Genomic DNA, 22,618 nt, shown 5'->3' with positions numbered 1-22,618 from the left:
GTCGCTAGTCTGTTAAATTGATTGTGAACTGCACATGACCCTAGCAATGTTCATTAAACCAGCAAAGATGTGTGTGCTCAAGGAAAAAAAAGGGAGATCATGAGGGTTCAGAGTGTCACCATGTCTCCAGCTTCCATGCTTCTCAAAATATTCTGTTTCAATTAAAAACTGCTTTATTGCTCCTCATAACATGGATCCCTACAGCCTCGCCAACATTATTCCTGAGAAAAGCGAGCTATACTGTATAATGACCACATCAGAGTCGTCTACTCTGATATGGATAATTATATCTGTATGACCTACAAAAGGCAAAACGATGCTCAAAGGCAGGAGTCAAAATGTACCACCATCACCCGCGTGACCTCAGATGACCAGCATTACCATGTTAACCATTTTCTCAAGGGTCAATTAATGAGAAGTGTGATGTGCTTGGATACAAAATCAGCAAAGAAATTGTATACAAGCACACGCCCCAATTATAAAGTCTCTTGTAGCACATTTGCATGCACATAAAATACATAAAAATTGGAGTCTTAGTCAAATACAAGCCCAAGCATGCACACAAAAGCCCTGATATATGGAGCATGGTCACGTTGACCTAATCCAAAGTGATGTGTGGTTGATTTGTTTCTGGGAAATGACCATGCATGCAAACATACACCATATGCATGACCTTCCGACTTCTTGTTAGCTAAACTTCATTAAGGAGAAGCCAAACAAATTATCAAGCTAATTGGAAGTTAACCCTTTTCTATGCCTTTTAATAAACTTAAAGATATTTTACTTGTGTGTTATTTGCATCTGCAGTGTGTGTGTTATATTATCACAAAGATGTAAATTAGATGTGGAAAAAAGCAAATGCAGAAGCCTAATTTTAATAAACTTTTTAAAAGCAAACATATAAGTAAAACGACAAAAAAATGTTGACATTTCTGTACTCGAATACTCAGGCACTTGTCTTTCTCCCCTCCTTTTTTTTCTCATCTCTATCTTTATCTCTCTCATTGTCGCCCACAGAGACCTAGAGATTAGGAGGTCAGGGACATAACTGTTCTGTGATCCATCTCATGTACTCTACTGTAAGGTGTCACTGCCATTTAACAGGTCTAGACCCAACAGAAACAGTGCTAGAGAGCAATCGCTATCATTACCAAAGGGTCAGAATTGGGCTAGTTAGGATGTCCTGCTAGTAGAGGATATATTTACACAAAGTAAACACCACTTATTGACACCCACACAAACATGCATTCTAAATAGGCAACATGTATAGCCCAACGATTCCACTGTATTATGGCAGACATTTAGCCAGTATGTTTTTGAAGAGATTGCAATGTATGAGTTGGACTTAAAGTTGTGTTTGCATGACATTAAAGAGTCGATCCTAACCTATGATAGCTGTGCTAATTTGACTATGAACATATAAATTTGATATACACCCACATAAGATTTATATGAGCAGTTCAAAGTGGGGATGATGTATTAGCCCTACAGTTTCAGCATGAATTAATGATTTACCCTGTAAAATTTTACAAAGACGTTTGTCATGAAACACTGTTAATAAACTAGACATGCTCCAACCACTGCTGTTTAACTTGTTTATTATAGCCCATGTCTTGTCTAGCTATATTTTATGTCCTTGCCTCTGGCCAGGCAGTTGGTCCATAATACACAAAAATCATTCAACAAATATTAGTATTCAATGTCATAGACGTGACCAAAACATACAAAATTCTAAGCATCAAGAGATTTGTATGCCTTAAGCTTTTCTGTTTTTCAACTACTGTAATTTTGGCCATTTAGTTGGATCCTTGACCCGTAGACCTGACAGTGAGTATGTGTCAGAAAACCTCACCCCAATGCTAAGTGTTAGCTTATTAGTGTTAGACAACAAGCCTTCTGCAGGCAAACCATTAAAATAATTGGATAAGACTAGAAATGCATCGATCGAACGGCCAGAAATCTGAACCTGTTTTTTTGTAGTTGTTCTTTAATTTGGCTGATCTCTGTTCTGGACTGGCACACAAACTGCATTTCAATCATTTTAAGTCTGTAAAAAAAAGATTAACATTATATGACTGAGATGCTGAAGACTGACAACCGATACTGAACTGGCAACACAAGTAAAAACCACAAGGGAATGGTCGAGCAGCACACAAGGTGTTCTGCATTTAGTTCATACTTATGCAATTGCATATTTGTATATATTGTACATATCCCTTTTTATTTATTTTTTTGTTATAGGTCAGATTTTATTTTAGCTCATGTTTAGGTTTCACATTTCACATTCAAAAAGTAGCAAAAAGACTAGAGGTGTGAACCTATACTGGTCTCACGGTTCGGTTACGATTATCATGCCATCGATTCGGATCAATTCGATATCAATGCATCAAGGTGCATTGACGATGCTTTCCATACACTGTTATATTTTGGGGGGAAGCTATAACAAGCTGTCTGTATAAACACACAGACACACAGCAACACAGTGTCTCTCATTCACACATATACACAAACATAGACAGAAACAAACACGCACACACACACACACACACACACACACACACACACACACACACACAGACACACACACAGACACACACACAGACAAACACAGACAAACACACACACACACACACACACACACACACACACACACACACACACACACACACACTCTCTTAAGCCCTCGCAAAATGCAAAAGTGCATTTAGCTGGGAGAGCTAAAACGAAAAAGAAAAAAAAAAGTACTTTTCCGACGATCCCTTACTGAGAGCTCTGCTCAGCACGAGCTCTCCCATCTAACGCATGGCTTAAACGGAGCAGTGGTCATAATTTCGAGTGAAAAAAACTAAAAAGACAGCTGTGAAACATAACCAGCTTTGTCTTTTTGTAGGAAACACACTTTAGATCTTTTGCTACGGGCCGGCCCTGTGTTGGCTACTGAGTCTAAATACTCGCGCTCACCTCCCTCGCGACAAAGCGCATAGGAGATAAATGATGTCAGTGCATAATAACCGTTTATGATTATTACTGAACCATACCGAATTGTCCGCGTCTGCACAGAAGAAACAATTAAATTTGACACCCCTACTAAAGATGCACTAAAATGAAAAATTTGGGCTGAAACCCTAAACCAAAAATTCTGGATGTACTTTGCAAAACCGAAAATTATTTGTAACATTTTTTTTATATTTTATTAAATATTATAATTTTGTATGACTTTTTCAAATTAACTCAACTTAAAAAAAAAAAAAAAAACACAAGCTAATGAAATAACCACAATGGTAATGCTGGACCACAAAACCAGCCTTTTATCATCAATCATACACCAATGAAAAGCTTATTTATTAAGATATAATGTAATGTATAAATCTCCACTCCACTTTCTGTCTCTTTAGTACTTTCTGCATCTGATCTGTAGTGTCTACAGCTAGAGGGGGATTGAAACCAGCATGCTAGACACAGCATAAGCCTTTTTTAACCTTAATTTTGGTGGCGAAACATTGGTTGCATATAGGTGCACATATTTATTTCATCAGTGAAACCCTATCAAACTAAACTAAAACACAACAAACAACTAAGTCCAGACGATCCATGTTTTGACTGCTACTGCTACTTTGCTCCCTAAATGTCATCACTGTTTACAAACAACAAAATAGTCTATAGACTCATTAGTTGATATCACTAGTTTTGCTGATCACTTATGTGAAAATCACATTCATATTGTTTTTGAAAATAAGTGTTGACAGATTAAACCACCAACCTAATGTGCATCACCTATGAATCTGAAACAGTGACTACGTTTACATGGACATCAGTAATCAAATTATTTCCCTTTATTTGCATAAGACAATAATATCATTGAGGTGTTTAAAAGTCGCTTTTTGAATGTTCCTGTTATGATCCTGTTTTACATGTTGCAGCAGGTAATGCAATTAACGTTATTGCGTCACCACGCCATCCACATTTCCTCCAGAGTTTCTTGTAATTTTTGGGTGATTCATTTTTTATTTGTCGACTTAAACTGCAGTTTGGCACGTTCACTTTTATTCAGTAATATTTCATGCATGCCCCAGTGACAAACAAGATATTGGATGAGAGTATGAACAGCTGGAAGACTGCTGTTTTAATGAAATTTGATACTGCACACCATATGGGGTAAAACCCTCCGTATTTTGCGGTGCGTGCGTCTGTGGTCCTTTACTGATTCGGCAAGTACAAAGAATAGAGTCAAACAGCGACTTGTGCATAGACTATCCTGTCGCAAAACACAATGAATAGTCCTACATGATGGTTATAGTTTGACTGCGGTGTTTACATGTCTGTACCACACTTCGATAATGTAACTAAAATCTGCATACTCCACATGTCTTAATGGGATTTCTGTTTAGCTTGATTATGAATTTAAATTGAATAAAAAAATGTAAAAATAAAAAATAAACTTTTTTTTTAATCACTGTTTACATGGTAGACTCTTAATCAGAGTATTGTCTTAATCATATTAAAATTCATCTTATTATTGGGGTCCATGTAAACATAGTGTCTAATAATGAGACACTAAGGAATAGATTTCAATGTGATGCCAATTAAGAGAAGTGTTTGTACACATACACACACACACACACACACACACTCAAAAGACACACACTTGAGATAAAAACCAAAAACAAACTAATGTTTTATTAGTTGTAGCTAGAATACACAAAGCACACGCTGAAAAGATAAGGCCTAACCTTGTTCTGGATAAATGCAAATGTAAAGATACAAGCATGCATTCTAGCATCTCTTGAAAACAGGGATATAATAATGAGTAAATGAGAATGGAATAAAAAACGTTGAGCTGAAACTTCATTCAAAGGGCACCAAAGATTTAAATGACATCTTTTAAAAAGGAACATAATAGGCCTCTTTAATTTATTCCATTAGAATCTGCTTTTCATTTTGTGAGTGTTGCAAATACATATTCATCTCCCAAATAATATAAAAGGCAATTGACGCTTCTTTATAATATCTACACCCATAATTTCAAAACTGCATCTGTTGTCTATTGTTGTGCTTTTGATTACTCACTTCCAGCACTTACATACAGCAACTGACTGGCATACTAAAAGAGACAAACCAGAATAAGCAACAATTTATCATCACCTTTCATGTTTAGGTGAGGCAAATTACAACAACTGAACTGAGTAAAATCTATTACCCAGGTTTAACATTTGCATGTGAATACAATAAACATGATGCAAATGTAAAAAGATGCTACTCACAGCACATTATGTTGCTCCATTTGCATTGCATTAGTGTTTAGAGCACTCAGATGGCTGTTCTCCATTCGTCACTCATGTCTGTCCCATTAAAATGGAACTGGGACAAGCCAACAGTCCTTAATGTACACCAGCAGAGGACAGAACAAGAGGACAGGACATATTTCAAGCGATCTGCTGGTTAACATTTACGAACAACTCACTGTGCAATGTATGATACAGTATGGAAACTGTATGATGTGGTCATTAACTCAGTGCCAAGCTTTCCTTGGAAATCATTTTCAAATTCATTATAGGGTGTGTATGATGAAAATAATTTTTTGGAAGCTGTTTGGACAGAACTGTTAAACATGACGAAGAAGTGCAGTTTCCCCACCAACCGAAATGATTGACAGCCACATATTGTCTCCGTAGTATCGCGGATAATCATATCTACAAGACAGGACGAGTGCAGAGCATCTGGGATTAAAAGATCTGTTCAGTTCTCTGTGATCATTGATCATCAATGAATGAGTTGTACAAGATTTGAAAACAGTGCATTTTTTAATGAATTACATCGATATTATTGTCTTTATCACCACAGCCGCATGTCAGTAGAATTAGAAAAGGTTCATTAAATCAGGTTCATTTTGTACATTAACATAATAAATATCCATAAAGCAGTGGATATTAACTTGTATTCGGTCAAAATTGGCGTGCAAAAACATTGCAAAGTTAAATGCGCGCACTGTGTTTGTGTCCGCTGTGTGTGGGTGTAAATCTGTGTGTGTGTGTGAACTTTGTAACAACATTGTGTGCGTCTCATCATTGCAGAAAGTCCTAAATTAACTCCACAACAAATACATCAAATAATTATTATTGAGAAGGTTCTTACTGTAGTATTTCACCATGTCTGTCACTGTGCTGTTTATCTGACGCAGCTGAGGCACGTGAGAGTTTGAGGCACACTCTGATAGGTACGTGGGAATTGTGGGCAGGGAGAACTAGCATTAAAAGCACAGGAAACCAAAATAATGAGCTAAAAATATGCCAAAACAATCTGAATTTGAATTGTGTTCATTTGAATTATTGACAATAAATCTGAATTTTTTAAATGTTGTTAATTTTAAGGCAGAATGTTGATGTTAATTTTCAAGGCAGAATTTTTTATAGATGTATTTTCAAACTTCAGATTTTTTGTGTTCTCAACTCATACACTGCAGATATCCACTTTGCAAAAATACAGTTTCAAGACCAAAACAGATTCAAAACTAGAAATTCAGAGAAAGTAGGTCAGGGGTGATCAACAGGAAAGAGTAGTCAATTTCTGGTTTTGAATGTTAGAATATTGAATTTAATGCTCTGAATTTCTTAATCTTGAAAACTTGAAACTGTATTTTTACAAAGTGGATATCTTAACTATAACAAAGTTTATGGATTCAGAACGCAAAAAAATCTGAAGTTTGAAAATATGTCTATATAAAAATCTGCCTTGAAAAATTCAGTTGTCACTTCAAACAATTTTTAATGGCATATAAAAATTCAGATATATTAAATTACAATTGTCAATAATTAAAATGAACACAATTTAAATTCAAATTGTTTTGGCATATTATTAGCTCCATACCAAACAGCTACAATGTGTTCAGAGCAGAAAATCCCATTATGAAGACACAAAAGACTTAAATCTTCAAAAATGGGTAAAATAGGTGCCTTTTTAAGGTGACTGTGCTTTTGTTATGTTCACATTTAATGTCAAAACTATTCCTGCATAGACCTTTTTAGTTAAACTAGACCTTTTTAGTTAAAAATAAATCAACACAAATAAAGTACACCCATCAGTACAAAACAGTCCTACTGCAGGACAAAAAAAAATAAAGTCAAAACTTGCTGAAGTGTAGCACAAAGCTTAAATCGCAGACCCATGCCAATTCCACAAAGTAATGTAGTGTGGAATTTTGCAGTTTCCGAACAGCGAAGCTCACAAATCTAAATCTGGTGTCATGAATTATTGAAGACTCTTTATGGAGCTTTCTTCAATGCTGAATATGAAGCTCTGTACAAGCCTAAGATCAAACACAACCTTGGATAATAAGAGTTACACAGCTGCACATTTTAAAGCTAAAAGTAGTTTGACTATATATATAGAAGAAAAAAAGTTCACTCTAGTGTGCAGTCAGCTTTAATGAAAAATGAACTTGCAAGGATAAGGGGTGTCAAAGTGTGAAGACAAGACACAAAGACTGGGCCCTTTAAGAAGGTCAGCGATAGCAATGTCCATGGCAACTACCTCTACAAGAAACCACACAGGGAAATGAAAAAGGTAACAGGATGAGATTAGATGACAAGTTGATGTCTGGTTGGATTTTCCCCACTCACACCGCAAGGAAAATGGAGTCTGTTGTGCTATCAGCCATCAGGAAATATAATATGAGAATTGGCCTCTTATGAGCCCTGAGGTAATGTAGCAACACCAGAGATCCAACAGTGCACGGAGTCAACGAGAAAACTCTTCAACCATGTACAGCAACACAGTTAATGACAGACAGCCAATGGGGAGGAATTCATAACTCTAATCATCTAACAAAGCCTACGATTCCCCCTCAGGCTGTCCTTGTACTTGCGCTGACCTTTAGTTGCGTTGACCATTTAGACTAAATATGGCAATTTTACTATTTTTTTTTTTTAAACTCTAATTAATATAACTCCTCCATACATCAGTCAGTTTAGCGTAAATGCAGCTCTCAGCATTGCTTTGTTCCATTCAACCTCTCTCACCTCAGCGCTCAGCAGATGTTGAGGTGACACAGTTGAATTGCATCAGTGTAGAAGCAATTTTGAAACACATAATGAGAATCAAGAAAAGGTGAAAGTGTTTTTGCTTCCAAAACAGATAAAGCCTGAAGCCAGATTTAACATGTATATCTTATTTTAATTTTCTCTCCAATATCTCTTCGGTGTGCAGAGCATTTAAAATAGCTATATATTAAGAGAACAAAGCCAGATTGTTATTTTTTTTTTCTTCTTCTTTCTGCAGAATCTTCACTAGAGTGAATGTGTCTATAAAATTCAGAGAGAAAAGTAGGTTGCTAAAATGCACTTAATTTGGCATGATAGATTGGGTGCACGCTTCAGTGACTGTAATTGAATCTGTGACCTATTTCCTCGGAAGAAAATTGTCTCTCGGGTTTGTTTTTTTCCATACATTTCAATGGAATTCAATACACTTCAAATCTTCAGATTTGTACATTAACAGCGCAGTGTTAAACATTCTGCATGTTTACATTAAGCAATTGATCTCTGCTCAATCATTCTTGCTTTAATGAAAATGTACATTTTATGAAGATGTGTTTTTTTTCCTTTAAGAATGACATCTTGTTGATTGATTTTAATCAAAACCTTGTCACTGTAATCACAAAAACAAGATTACAATTAATCAATAATTTAGCTGCAGCCTCGAATATCAAAATTACACTGCAGTCTAGATGCTACTCATTAATTTCTTCATGCGTTTCCCTTTGGACTTAAGTCTGATTTTAGTATGTGACACAGCTGGCAAAAAAAGAAAAGAAAAAAACCATGAAAATACGCTTCTGGCTCAGAATCTGATTCACTTGTATTTGCCAGGAACAGCAGTAAAGTACTTTTTCCCCCCTCTACTGAAGTCAATAATCTAATTCGGATGTTTCACCATCCAAAACAATCAATGCTCTCCATATTTAACTTACGGTCAGAACACAATCGCGCCCCTTCAGAGAATGAGGGAAATAGAGAGGGTAGCAGGTAATGAAAAGACATGTTTGGCATTTAGTCTGCGCTGTCAGCTGAAATGGCTGCAGAAATGAACGTTTGCAGAAACAGATGTTGTGCAGACGTCTAACAAAAGTCAGACACAAATCAGCACAAAAACATGAATAAGTGAGCTGATGAAAGGATGGATTCTATTTCTCCGGCATGCCAAAAACTAAGCAGATTAAGAGAAAATAACTACAGACATCAGGAAATAAGAAAAACAGTTTGTGCCGACATTAACAAAGTTGAGAACATTTCACAGAAGACAATGCCCAACTTCAGGACTTCATTACAGGGTATATTTTTATTAGGGTTATTGAGATGCATATTTCTCAATTTGTACACAAGAGACTGGAGAGAGAGCTCAATTCAGCAGCACGTGCTGTTTTATACAGGCACACACACAAAGCACATCTCAAGTTGTATTAGTTAGGCAAGGATTTTTTTTTTATTGAGATGTAACAAAAATGTCCCAATATAACGCACCACAGTCATATTTACATCTATATTAGGGTTGGGCTAATAGACGATGCTCTCGTCCATCGCAGATGGCCAATAGACAACACGATGCTGAGCCAGCATCGACAATCCTCAATTTGCAAACCCGCTCGAGAAAAATACACACTTAGGCCCCGTTTACACTAATACGTCTTAGTATTAAAACCTAGCATTTCTGAACAGCCCTCCGTCCGCTTACAATGCATATCACGTGACCACACACACAGCCACACACACTGTCATGTCTCACACGTCTGAGCTCGAGTGAGCAGTGCACATCAGACAGTATATCAAGAATGTACAGCTGGATCGCGTCTCACTATGTTATACGTGATATTTAATTGATCTTGTCTCTATCTAACGATTCTTCTGTCTTTTAAATCTATCAAGTAACGTGTCAGAGCATCAGTACACTGCTTCAGTGTTTCACTTTCACACTTGTACTTAGTACATTTAGTGAAAACCTCAGATACTGTTGGTTGTGCATCTTTTTTACCGACCAACCTCACACGGAAAAAGTGATGAATACTGTAGGTGGTAATTTGTGTGCAACTTATCTTTATTTATTTATGTTTATTTGTTTATGGGTAAAACAAAGACCATGTGGTAGTTGAAATGTTACTGTACAAATAATTAATTTGTTATAAATTAATAAATATTCATAAATGATCAATTCATCTCCGCCTATGACGACGATGCCATGGTTCATCCCGATGTTTCACATTAGACATTGTACGATGCCAAATTGGTCGACATCGCCCAACCCTAATCTATATATAGATAATTTTTAGAAGGTGATGTATAAGTAATTTATGCTATATTTCACAGTATGTGGCAGTATTGTTACATTCTTGTTAATATACACAGCCCTATAATTACTTCTTTAATTAGTTCCCATATGGTTTGAGATATACTTGTGGTGGTGGCCGGATTGAAAAATACCATTTACCCACATCACATAAATAGTTATGCGACAAACAAAACAATTGATTTTTTAACAATAATTGTATTTATTATGACACTGTTATAAACGTATTTTATGACATGTTTCTTTTCAATGGGTTAAAGTATTATTTATCTTAATTTTATGCTATTCAGGAGCCATGTGCACCCACTGACAGGTAAAACCTTCTCTCTCAATGCAAACTTGAATGCCAAAGCTATTTAGATATGCATATAAAATAGACTATGTAATATAGCCCAATGGCATCATCTAGTTACTAAAATAAACAGCAAATGACAAATGACAAAAAAGCAATAAAAACAGATAATCTCTCAATAAATCATAATAAGTACAAGACCTAAATGTGTAATTATTTAAATAAGACAAATGCGTTGATTAACTAATGGTGTACATATATTTTGCAGCCAGTTTAGACCAGTTATTTCTCTCTCCAAACATCTACTTAAGTTTTTCAGAGTCATTTATATTCAAGAAATCGCTGTTTCTGAACTCCTGCAAATGTCTCAATTGTATTCCTGAGATCTGTTTTAAGAAAAAACACGTCCAAATATGCTGAATTTAGACTAATCCTGCATAAAATGGTGGATGTTTTCTTTATATCCAAGAGATACTGTTTTATAATAGTGATACATATAGTATAGAATTTCTTCACCAGCTGTTCACATTCATAGGCCAAATATAGCCAACATAATTAATAATAGAGCTGCACAACATATTGTTTCAGCATCTATGTCACAGATGTGCCCAAATACTCACATAACAGGATGTGCAATGTTGAGTCTAGTTTATACTAGACCAGGGTCCATAGTTCAGAACACAGGAGATTTGTGGAGTCACTGCAGAGTAACCATACAGACTGAAAGTTTATACTGTATGTTGCATGGTTTCTAAGGTATAAAACTGTGTGAGCATTTCAAAATATTTTACAGCATTCCAGCACAAAAAAAATAGCAAAAAGTAGCTTTTGAAACTTTAAAGATTTATAAAACTATTTGAAACAATGAAGACTATTCAGTGTTATTTTACATTTATTATTCAATGTCTGTGAATACTGTTTGACTCCCCAGAACTATTTATTTCCCTTTTATCTTTGCTCTTTTGTATTTATCTATGCTTACAATTTGCTTATAATAATAAATGCATGATTCACTTTATTACTAAATCATCCCAACAAATATAATTTAATGAATTCTCTGCAAACAGAGCTATTCAACTCATGAATTTATATTCATTCCATAATAAACATGCCAAACAAAAACTAAATATTGCAATGTCAGATTTTTTTTCAATGTAAGAGTAAGTTTCATATTTGAAATCATCAAGAAAAAAATTTCTCAACAATTGTGTCATATCAAACTGTTCAAGCGACACAAAAAATCTGTTCAAAAAACAAAAAAAAACAGTGTTCCTTTTTTTTACATAGTTGGCTAATTAAAAGTACAGATTTTAAACATTATTTGCATATATTTCTCATGTCTTGAGGCAAGTATTTGTTGAGACTCCAGTACATTTGCTGACCCTAGAGGGTTCATAACAATGAAACTGCAAAAACTGTCATAAAGAACACAAGCCTGGACCGAGCTCCTCCACCGGAGAATCGTCAGTCTATCATAATCAATGATTGACTCCATTACTAAAAGGCAGGGCTTCATTAGCTTTACGACAGCCATATTGACCATTGCACTGTTTCCCATTAAAACCTACAAAGGTGGCACTTCTTGTGTATCCTATATAGTCTTTGTTCATAATCAACATTACTCTTTTTTTTTTTTTAAACTAGGCTTTTAACATAACCTTAACAACATCTGAAGTTGACACAACAGAAAGTTTAGTAACACTCCTGAGTGGCCCTGCACATGATAGCCAGCTTGTTTGCATTTACACTGGCTGTGTAAATTGAAATCGCCTATTACAACTTACGTCAAGACTGTTAGAAAATTCTACATAGTATAAATGAAAATAGTATGAATGGAATTCAGACATACAACATCTGCCAACTGGCCAGGCAGTGGCGCAGTAGGTAGTGCTGTCGCCTCACAAGAAGGTCGCTGGGTCGCTGGTTCGAACCTCGGCTCAGTTGGCGTTTCTGTGTGGAGTTTGCATGTTCTCCCTGTCTTCGCGTGGGTTTCCTCCGGGTGCTCGGGTTTCCCCCACAGTCCAAAGACATGCAGTACAGGTGAATTGGGTAGGCTAAATTGTCTGTAGTGTATGAGTGTGTGTGAATGTGTGTGTGGATGTTTCCCAGAGATGGGTTGCGGCTGGAAGGGCATCTGCTGCGTAAAAACTTGCTGGATAAGTTGGCGGTTCATTCCGCTGTGGCGACCCCGGATTAATAAAGGGACTAAGCTGACAAGAAAATGAATGAATGAATGAACATCTGCCAACTGTCATTATCACATGACCTACCCGCGCATCAGTTGCTTCGCTAACTCCCATTCATGAATTCTCTCGCGTAGCATCAAATTTAATCTCTAGCTTTTAAAGTGAGAACTGACACAACAAATTCAACCCACTGCCAACATCAACGTTTAACCTCAATAATACTATAGTTTCAGGAAAATAAAAAATAACAACAATTAAATGAACCACAGAGATAACTTGGAATCTACAGAGCAGCAATGAGTGCAGTGTTTTGTTCTTGAATGAACATTTTAATCAAATGAGTTAATTATTCTGTTTTCTAGCATAAAGACAGTCACTTGCATTGTTTTAAAAAAATCATAAATATACAATGTTTAGTCACAGTTCTCCCATGAGACCAGAGAGCAAGTAAATGCCAGTTTACTGAATTGTTTACAAATCTGTATTCTAAATATATTCTGATCACACATACTGTAGATTTTGTAGGCCATTTCTTTGCCATTGTCTGTACTGCCAAGTAGAACTAAGTGGAACCTTAGTTGAATGAGTGTTAATTGTAGTATACTCAATTCAGATTTAAGCTGGTGTCACACTAGGTAACTAAACACCTACCAGCGCCTGTTGCTAAAATCTCACCTCCTCTGACAGAGGTCTGTCACACTCAACGATTAAGAATGGAACAGAGGTGAAAGATTTAACGACTGTCACTGACATTTCTCTCCGAATCCCTGTCATGTACTGCAACACCCCATTTTGGCAGCAAATCAACGTGACACTCGCCAAAATAAGAACATGGAGCATAGCAGGAACATAAACAAATTGTGATAGATTGAATTAGGATGCAATTCACAGTGACTTAACTCTGTGAATGTGTATCATATTCTGTCGAGAAAACATCTGTCTTTAAGATCATTACAGAAACCAAATATCACTGTGAAGTGCACTGTTTATAAAACAATAAAACAAAATGTATGGCTTAAAAATAAATCAAAAGTTTTTATATTTATAAAAAAGAAAAGTAATAAATAAAAAAATATTGCATTATATAGATACTGGTAAGGAAGAAATATGTTAGGCACATGCATTTAATTATATTTCTATGTATTGTACAGTACATAGATACTATTAATAATAATCAGTCATAAATTAAATACATAAGGATTTTTTTTATATCCTGTTTGATTGCAGTAGATCTTTCACTTATAACTTTTGGTCTTAACCTAAAATGTTGCTAATATTTTGCTGAAGTTCAAATCGCATCGACTCACACAAAAATCATACATTAATAACTCAGCTCATAGGTTGTTTTTTTTTTTAACTCTACTAAAAACCTTTTTCTGTTTGGAAAACAAATAGTATTTTTACTTGTGGAACCTGACAGTTGCTCCATACTCAGTTTAAATGATTGTGTTTGCACAAGAAATACAGCACTGGTTTATTCACAGGACATGCAATCTGATAGTCCCACATAGTCGCTTGTAAACCTGGTAAGGTGTGGTTTTAAAGTAGCTTCCCCAACACTGAAATACATATAATAGGCTAATGCCTGACAAGAATAAACCAGATTAAATTGCAGACAAAGGACTAATTTCTAAACAAAACACAATCTTTATGCAGCCTATTATTTTCTTACCTAAGCCTACTGACCACACATTCTGCTACTGTACATGAACTGATATACAGTAATGACATATAAACCATTATAAAAACATCAAATAAAAAGAAATTATGCAAATTACACAACCTAGTCACACTTTTTTGCCATGCAAGGTAAAGAATCCAAAATCAACTTCCAAAACGATTTAAACCTTATAAATTAAAAGACAAAAGTCATAAATATTGCTGACATTCAGGAACAAATAGGCCTACTGTAAATAAAGTTATTGTTGAAAATAATGTGCAATTTTTAATTTTCACCTAACAATCGAAAGGTGTTAAAACGTACCTTGACACGTAGCAATGGCATGTTAAATTATCAGTATGGTTCATGCATGTTTGTGCTGGCAATTGAGTGCAGTGAATTTAAACAAGGACAACTGCGGGCGTCTGAGTTCAACAAACTGTACCTGATAGCTCAATGTTCACAGCTTCAAGCTGATGTGTTGTTGTTATTTAAGTTCACTGCAAACTGCACTTGCCAAATAAAATTGAGAAGACAAAAAAAGCACATACCTGTTGAATCGGCTATGAGCGCGTCATGCACTCAACGTCATGCAACATCCGTAATCGTCCACGCGAGGTGCAGCATCTTCTTCCTTGAAGTGAGCGTTTTTCGTAGGCCTACTATACTATTTGCTGCCACCTGCTGTTTTTCTTTCTTGCTTTTTTACACACAATAATGTTTTACAACGTACGAACAAACACTCTCTTAATCTGAATGGTCCACACGCATTTGTTACGGCAAGAGTCTGCGCCAGCTCCTTTTTTTATTCCCTTGACAGCGAAAGTTTAGCACGCTGTTTATGTTCCCGCGTGCTACCGCCTGCTGCCCCTCGCGTTTTGACTGTGCACCTGCAGTTGAGTCAAAACTGCGCGGAAATTATTGATGAAATCTTAATGCTTTGTTACTGAACTAGGCATATGAAAAATTAATGTGAATATTTTTATTGCTTATAATAAAATACAAAAAAGCCCTGGAAATAAAGTTTTTTTTTAAATAATTCTTTATCTGTCATCAACATCATCATAGGAAGCGTTCATTAAATATAAAAAAATATTTATCATTAATTAAAATGTATTTTAATATAAATTAGGCTCATCCCAGCATGTTAGTCATTACTATAAAACCAAAGAACTGTCCAGATGATCATAACGTGAGTGCTTTTTCAAATGACTGTCAGTGTTTTATATTGACACATTCTGACTTCATTCATTCATTCATTCATTCATCCATTCATTCATTCATTCACTCACTCACTCATTCATTTTCTTTTCTGCTTATCCCCTTTATTAATCAGGGTTTGCCACAGTGGAATGAACCGCCAACTTTTCCAGCATATGTTTTAGATAACCTGGAACCCATCACTGGGAAACATCCATATACTTTCATTCACACACATACACTACAGCCAATTTAGTTTACCCAATGCATGCATATAGCATGTTATTGGGGAAACTTGAGGGAACCCAAGTGAACATGCATGGGGAGAACATGCAAAATCCACACAGAAATGCCAACTGACCCAGCTGAGGCTTGAACCATTAACCCTCTTGCTGTAAGGCAACATTGCTACCCACCAAGCCACCGTGGTGTCCACATTCGGACTTTCTCTGTAATAATACAATTTTGGAAAAGTATTCCTTGCAAATTCCTAATAGTGAAATCATTTTAGCAACAAACAGCTATCAAAGCACAACATTGTTCACAGTCCATTAAATAGTGCTAATGTTGTTTTGAAGTCAGATTTACATGTGGTTTCAGTCTGAATATTCAAAGTACCATGGTAAACAATATAGGGAGTGTGTCACAAGTTGTCACTGAATGAATGTGTGAATATAAAACCAACTTTACCTCAATGTGTTTTATCAGCATGTTTGGGATCAATTTTTGGGCTGCATTTCTGCCAGATATTATCCCAAACATGCTAAAGAAAATAAAACTATTACCATTGAGGTCTTTCTAGAAGGAATTGCACAATGATTTTAAAACCTGTCTGTACTTTTTAGCATTCACAATCGCACCAATTTGCTTAATATTTTTAATATCTGGCAGAAATGCAGCCCAAAAACCATGACAGATTCTCCACTATGCTTGCTCACTACAGGCCATTCTCATTCTTCTATCTCGTTCCAGTTCTTCCTTTTATGTAGCTAAACATTTGAACTAAAAAAGATCCATCTTTAACCTGCATTTGCTGGTCTTCTGACTTATAAATAACCATATGGTCATTCCATCACTAAAACAACAGATGTTATCAAATGTTGGCCTAAAAATGTTGCACAGTGGGGAAGGGCGGGGCACAAAGTAATGCGGGGTAAAATGTAACACAGAGTTTTAAGGTATTTGCTCAGGGTTAACCGGCATGCTTCTGAGGTTTTCACCAGTGTCGGCAGACATCTTCCTGACAATTATTGAAAATGTTCAGCAAAATTTGGATGGGAAACCCAACAAAAAACATTTTTAAAGCATATAAGTATTTTTTATTTTACTCTATTTTTTTTTATTAAAAAAAATCTACAAAAGTATGTACGTAAAATCTTGTATTGTTGTGATTACCGTCTTGTAGGTTAAAACATAGAACCATTTTAAAAGATGTTAAAAAACACACAGTGACTGCTAGCCAGTTTTGAGGAAAACATGACACAGCGGGGTTACAAATAAGCCACACAGTTGGACACCAATTAAACTAACAAAATAATTGCTGCATTTTGAGTGTAACGTTGGAATCTTTTTATATAAAAATGTTTTTAATAAAAAAATATTTTTAATAGAAACAAATATTTATTGTATTACTAATCCAAATGAACAAATTGTATAATAATGCATAATAATGCAAATACATCCAAATGTGTTTATCCAATAGATAAAAAACATGCTGTGATATGTAGAATTACAAAAAATTATTTGGCAAGCACTAAGGAAATATACTATTTAAGTAAATTGAGTTTATTAATTGTGTGAAATCTGAAGTTAAAAGCTTGTTACAACTAACCCTCTGCATGTTACAAATTACCCCGCAGGTAGGGTAAATAATAAAATTTTTACTCCTGGCACTTTTGGCAACACTGTACAAAAACCATAGGTCCAGCAATTATTCAACCAGTGCTCATTTGTAGGAGAGGCTTGTGTGTTGTTGGTTAAAAATAAATAAATAAAATATATATATATATATATATATATATATATATATATATATATATATATATATATATATATATATATATATATATATATATATATATATATATATATATATATATATATATATATATAGTTGATAGAATTATTAGCCCTTTTTATTTTTATTTATTTTTTATTTTTTTAAATATCTCCCAAATTATGTTTAACAGAGCACGAAAATTTTCACAGTATGTCTGATAATATTTTTTCTTCTGAAGAAAGTCTTATTTGTTTTATTTCGGCTAGAATAAAATCAGTTATTATTTTTTTAAAACCATTTTAAGGTCAAAATGATTAGCCCCTTTAAGCTATATTTTTTCAAAAGTCTACAGAACAAACCATCGTTATACAATAACTTGCCTAATTACCCTAACCTGCCTAGTTAACCTAATTAACCTAGTTAAGCCTTTAAATGTCACTTTAAGCTGTATAGAAGTGTCTTTAAAATATCTTGTCAAATATTATTTACTGTTATTATGGCAAAGATAAAATAAATCAGTTATTAGAGATGAGTTATTAAAACTATTATGATTAGAAATGTGTTAAAAATTCTTCTCTGTGTGTTATTCTACCAGTATCACAGAGTGAAGATTAGATTTTCTAAGAGCCTTTGGTTCTTTCATATTTATTTACTTTCATATGTCATTGAACTGTTGTATAAATTAAATATTAAACGATTACACTAGCAATATGGCTCTACATCAGCACAACCTCAACCCCTACAAGCAAAGCTTCCATTAAGCATATCAAACCTATACCCAAGTGTACAAATTTATAACACACATGCAAACATTATCAAATGTGATCGGCTAATATGCTATGAATATTTTCGAGATGAAGACATTTGATTCAATAACAGTGACTGATTGTGTAAATAATAATACTTCAAGAGCCCTGTCTAAATTCATATTCATTTGCTGAACTAATGACATCAACAACACTAAAATCAGCAGTCTAGTAATTTAAATTTGAAAAATGCCTAAAAAAAAACTAAAGTGGTTGTTCTGCTCAGTCAATTCAGCTAGAATGAGAATGTTTCTCCCTTCCTCTGATAGCCCAGCTCTGTTTATCATCAGGAGTTGCACCCCCCTCCCTCTCTCCATTGCTTTTCTGTGTTATCCATATCAGACTAATGAGTTCCTCGTCATTTCTGTTCTAATTAATGCTCCTTATTATCCTTAATTAATTGTAGCCAAAGCTTGTTCCATCTGCTAAGTTGTGAGAAAAGTAAAATTAGGTCAGTCTTAAAAGGACCAGAGTGGTACGCAGGGGCTTCGTATCATTAGTCTCACTCATTTGTTCACAAGAGGAGCACATTGTAAATGTTTGCTCAGTAGTGCGTTTTGCATGCCAATGAAGTTCTGTTGATAGTGTGCGGTTCTTTCACTGCGCAGAGAATTTTTAGTGAGAAAAATGCTTGGGGAACAGGACATTATTAATGTATCCAAAAGGACATTTATGAAATAAGACATTTAGTAATAGTTTTATATTTGCAATGTTCAATGCCACTTACTTTCATAGTTTTTGTTGTTGCCAAATTGACAAAAAAATAAGCATGCTATGAAAAATGCTCATTGTGTGAGAAAGTGTGACAACAGATTCATTTATTGTTGTTTGTTATGTTTGTTTTACTTTGTGTAAGTCCTCTTAGAGCTATTAAATGTCTCATTGCACAAAAATTATACATGAAACCAGCTCTCCACATCCCCTTGCTATACACTATATCAATGGCACAATTATAGGCTACTGATTAATGGAGTAAAGAAGCATTACAGTATAATGTATGGAGGTTGATTAGGCAACACAGTGGCTCAGTGGGTAGAACTGTCCTGTCACAGCAAGAAGTTCGCTGGTTTGAGTCCCAGCTGGGTCAGTTGATATTTCTGTTTGGAGCTTGCATGTTCTTCCCGTGTTGGCGTGGGTTTTCTCCAGGTACTCCGGTTTCCCCCACAGTCCAAAAGACATGCGCTATAGGTGAATTAAATAAACTGAAATTGGCTGTAGTGTATGTGTGTGCACGTGAGACTGTACGGATGTTTCCCAATACTCAGTTGCAGCTGGAAGGGCATTCGCTGTGTGAAACCTATTCTGGTTCATTCTGCTGTCGTGACCCCTGATGATTAAAGGGATTAAGCAGATAAATGAATAAATGGAGGTTGATTAAACACATATAAACCCCACTAAAGCCTGGTTTAAACTTCTGTGTTGAGTGATCGGCGTGATTCACAGTGCATGCCCTGCGCGTTGTCGTGCATTTATACTTCTGAAATGCAAACTAATAATGTCTTTCAAAGTAAAAATGGAAATTTGAAAAGACTGATGTTGTGCACTTAATTAATAGGTGTACCAGCACAAGTTAAGTTCAAATACCAAAACTACATTGGCAGACCACATGACTGTTTTTTGTGTATGTCTGCACAAGTGTGTAAAGTTTCTTTATGTTGCCATCTACTGGTCCTCATGAAAATGCAATGTTTGCAAAAATTTGCTCACTGATTTGTCACTGATTTGAGTGATTTTTGTGTGGAGTTTGCATGTTCCCCACATGTTTGCGTGGGTTTTCTCTGAGTGCTCCGATTTCTCCCACAGTCCAAAGACATGCGGTACAGGTGAATTGGGTAAGCTAAATTTTCCATAGTATATGTGTGTATGTCCTGGCCCTCCAGGTTGGGGGTTGAGTGTTGAGCTAACGACCCACCTTGTAAAAATTAGATGTTACGAAACACCAACATGGTGTGGCTAAATATCAACTTTGATGTAAATCAGCCCTGGGAGTAAATTATACTGTACCAATGTTGTCATCTCTATGCAACACATAGGAACATTTTTGTGCATCATTGTCATACAAACATACGCTAAAAGAATAGACTTTTTTTCACAGCAGGAAAACTTTTCATGAAAATGTAGTTATGTGATGTCAGTAGAAAAGGTAACTAGTTTTGTCAGTTTAGTGGCTAATTCGTACAATTTCATACATGTTCAGTCATACGAAATTGTAAAATTTTTAAAAGGAGGTGTAGCACAAAAACCCACCCCAACCGTCATTGTGAGATAAGCAAATTATACTAAATTGTGTGAATGAGATGGTATGAAATCCCACAAATTAGCCACTAAATCAAAAAATACGATTTTGCCGTGAGATAGCAGTGGTATTCCACCATATTTTTTCCCCACCAAAAACTTGCTCTGAACTTGTCCTGTATAAAATGTTGCAATTGGATTGAGCTCTGGATTCTTCTGGCCTTTTTGATCCAATTTCTTATGAAAGGGAATATTTTGAATAGCAGGGATTTGATGAATAGGAATAGGGGGAGAAAATGAAATTGGAAGCCAAGATTTGCCCACAGGGATCATGCTGGACAGCTTACATGTAAAACTCAGTTTTCACCCCTGAACAAAACAAAGCAATCTAAACATAATCTTACACTTGACTTGTGCTTTTCATGAAAACCCTTGTACTCATCTTAATAGAAATCCCAGAGTCAAAGACTGGAAATGCGTTTGTGTCACTGTTCCCTCAAACAACAGATTGTCAAAATGATTTCCATCAGCAAGTGCAATAAACCAGACTGTTGCTAAGGAATAATCTGTATGTCTCTTTTGGGAAGGATTGTTGTTTGAGCACAAAGAGAAAGTATCTAAGGGACCAAGTCTCGTTAAAGGCCCGCAATTATTAATACAACCATCCGGTTTCAGTCCATACAATTTTTGGCAGCTAAATCAAAACCAGTTTTTTTAATACCACATCCAATGCCTCATACAATGCTCCTGAAACCTGGTCATTGTTTCCTGAGCTTCTTTGCTTATTGTGTCTCTGTGGTGAGAGATGAAATCAGGATGGACTGCATGCTGACATGTTGCAACCTATAATGATGTCTATGCAGGAGAGATGGTGTAAATGACTGCTCCACTGTCCAGCTGTTTGTCTTTCATTTCAAACCCATATCCTCTGAATCGCCAGGACCATGTTTATTCACAGTGGGGAATGTAGAGCCTTTATTAGGGGAAAAAAAGGCAAATGGGAGCCTCAAAATACAGTAAAATAATGGCAAACTGGTTGGAGAGCATTTTTGTTATGTCGAGCTCGCATATTCCCAACTGCCCAAAAGCTCACTAAAGCAGTATTTCGCAAAATGGAGTAGTCAATTATAATATGAATGAGAACAAAGTAAAGGATGCCGATTTTGTTTGTACACAATTACGTTTGATAGCATGTGAAAGAACAAACAGCAATTTGTAGATATAAATACTTAAATTATCACAAGTGATTATGTTCATTTTCCTGTCCTAAGAGAAAAATATGGTAGTACAGAGCCAGGATTTAGATCACATCCCTAAACAGAGGCAGAGCAGGCTGACAGCTGCCTGTATTAATAACCATGTTTACCTAGACTCAGCTAATTGTTTAGATGCTTTGGGATTAGCCACCACATTTACCAGCAGCTTCACAGATACTGCAGTCCCCTAAGGTCTCCTAAAGACCTGCGCGCAGCACAAACAAATGAGAAAATACATTGCAGCCAATTACAGATACCAGTCAATTTAAAATAGATGATTTTAAAAATTGCATTTACAACAAAAGCAAATTAGAAATGTATAAATAATACACAGTACTTAAGAGGTCTACACATGGCATCTCTATATCTTTTTTTAAACAATGCTGCTGTTGTCATATACACTATTAAACCCCTATTTAGAAAAAAAAAATGAATTATGTAAAAACAATAATGATGCACACATTAAAAACACTGCTTGATCAAGCTTTGATATCTACCAAAGTCATGGGATTTCAATAAACTGGGCTTCGTAATAGTTTTATAGATTGAAACTTCACCTATTTTACCCCTATTTGAAGATTTAAGAGAAGTCTTTTGTGTCTCCAGAATGTATCTAAAATGTTTCAGCTCAAAACACCCATCAGGTTAT

The 22,618-nt window shown here is 35.4% G+C and overlaps 2 protein-coding genes across 26 annotated transcripts in view; both read right to left on the bottom strand.

Annotated features, from left to right (window-relative positions):
• LOC147843130 (uncharacterized) overlaps positions 1 to 22,618 on the bottom strand; it is a 553,038-nt gene that overhangs the window by 210,234 nt on the left and 320,186 nt on the right. The gene's annotated exons all lie outside the window — the stretch shown is intronic.
• sall1a (spalt-like transcription factor 1a) overlaps positions 1 to 22,618 on the bottom strand; it is a 411,399-nt gene that overhangs the window by 324,526 nt on the left and 64,255 nt on the right. For 12 of the 25 annotated variants that reach the window (XM_087259439.1, XM_087259431.1, XM_087259430.1 and 9 more), the window contains exon 1: positions 15,025 to 15,326. The exons of the other annotated variants lie outside the window; for them this stretch is intronic. The gene's annotated coding sequence lies outside the window, so the exon portion shown is untranslated. Of the gene's footprint in view, positions 1 to 15,024; positions 15,327 to 22,618 lie in introns of those variants that run through there. 25 annotated transcript variants of the gene reach the window in all.

The sequence above is a fragment of the Danio rerio genome, chromosome 7 (assembly GCF_052040795.2).
Source record: "Danio rerio strain M-AB ecotype USA chromosome 7, GRCz13ab, whole genome shotgun sequence".
NCBI lineage: Eukaryota > Metazoa > Chordata > Actinopteri > Cypriniformes > Danionidae > Danio > Danio rerio.
The sequence above is the reverse complement of the archived record's forward strand: the minus strand, read 5'-3'. Positions and strand labels throughout refer to the sequence as shown.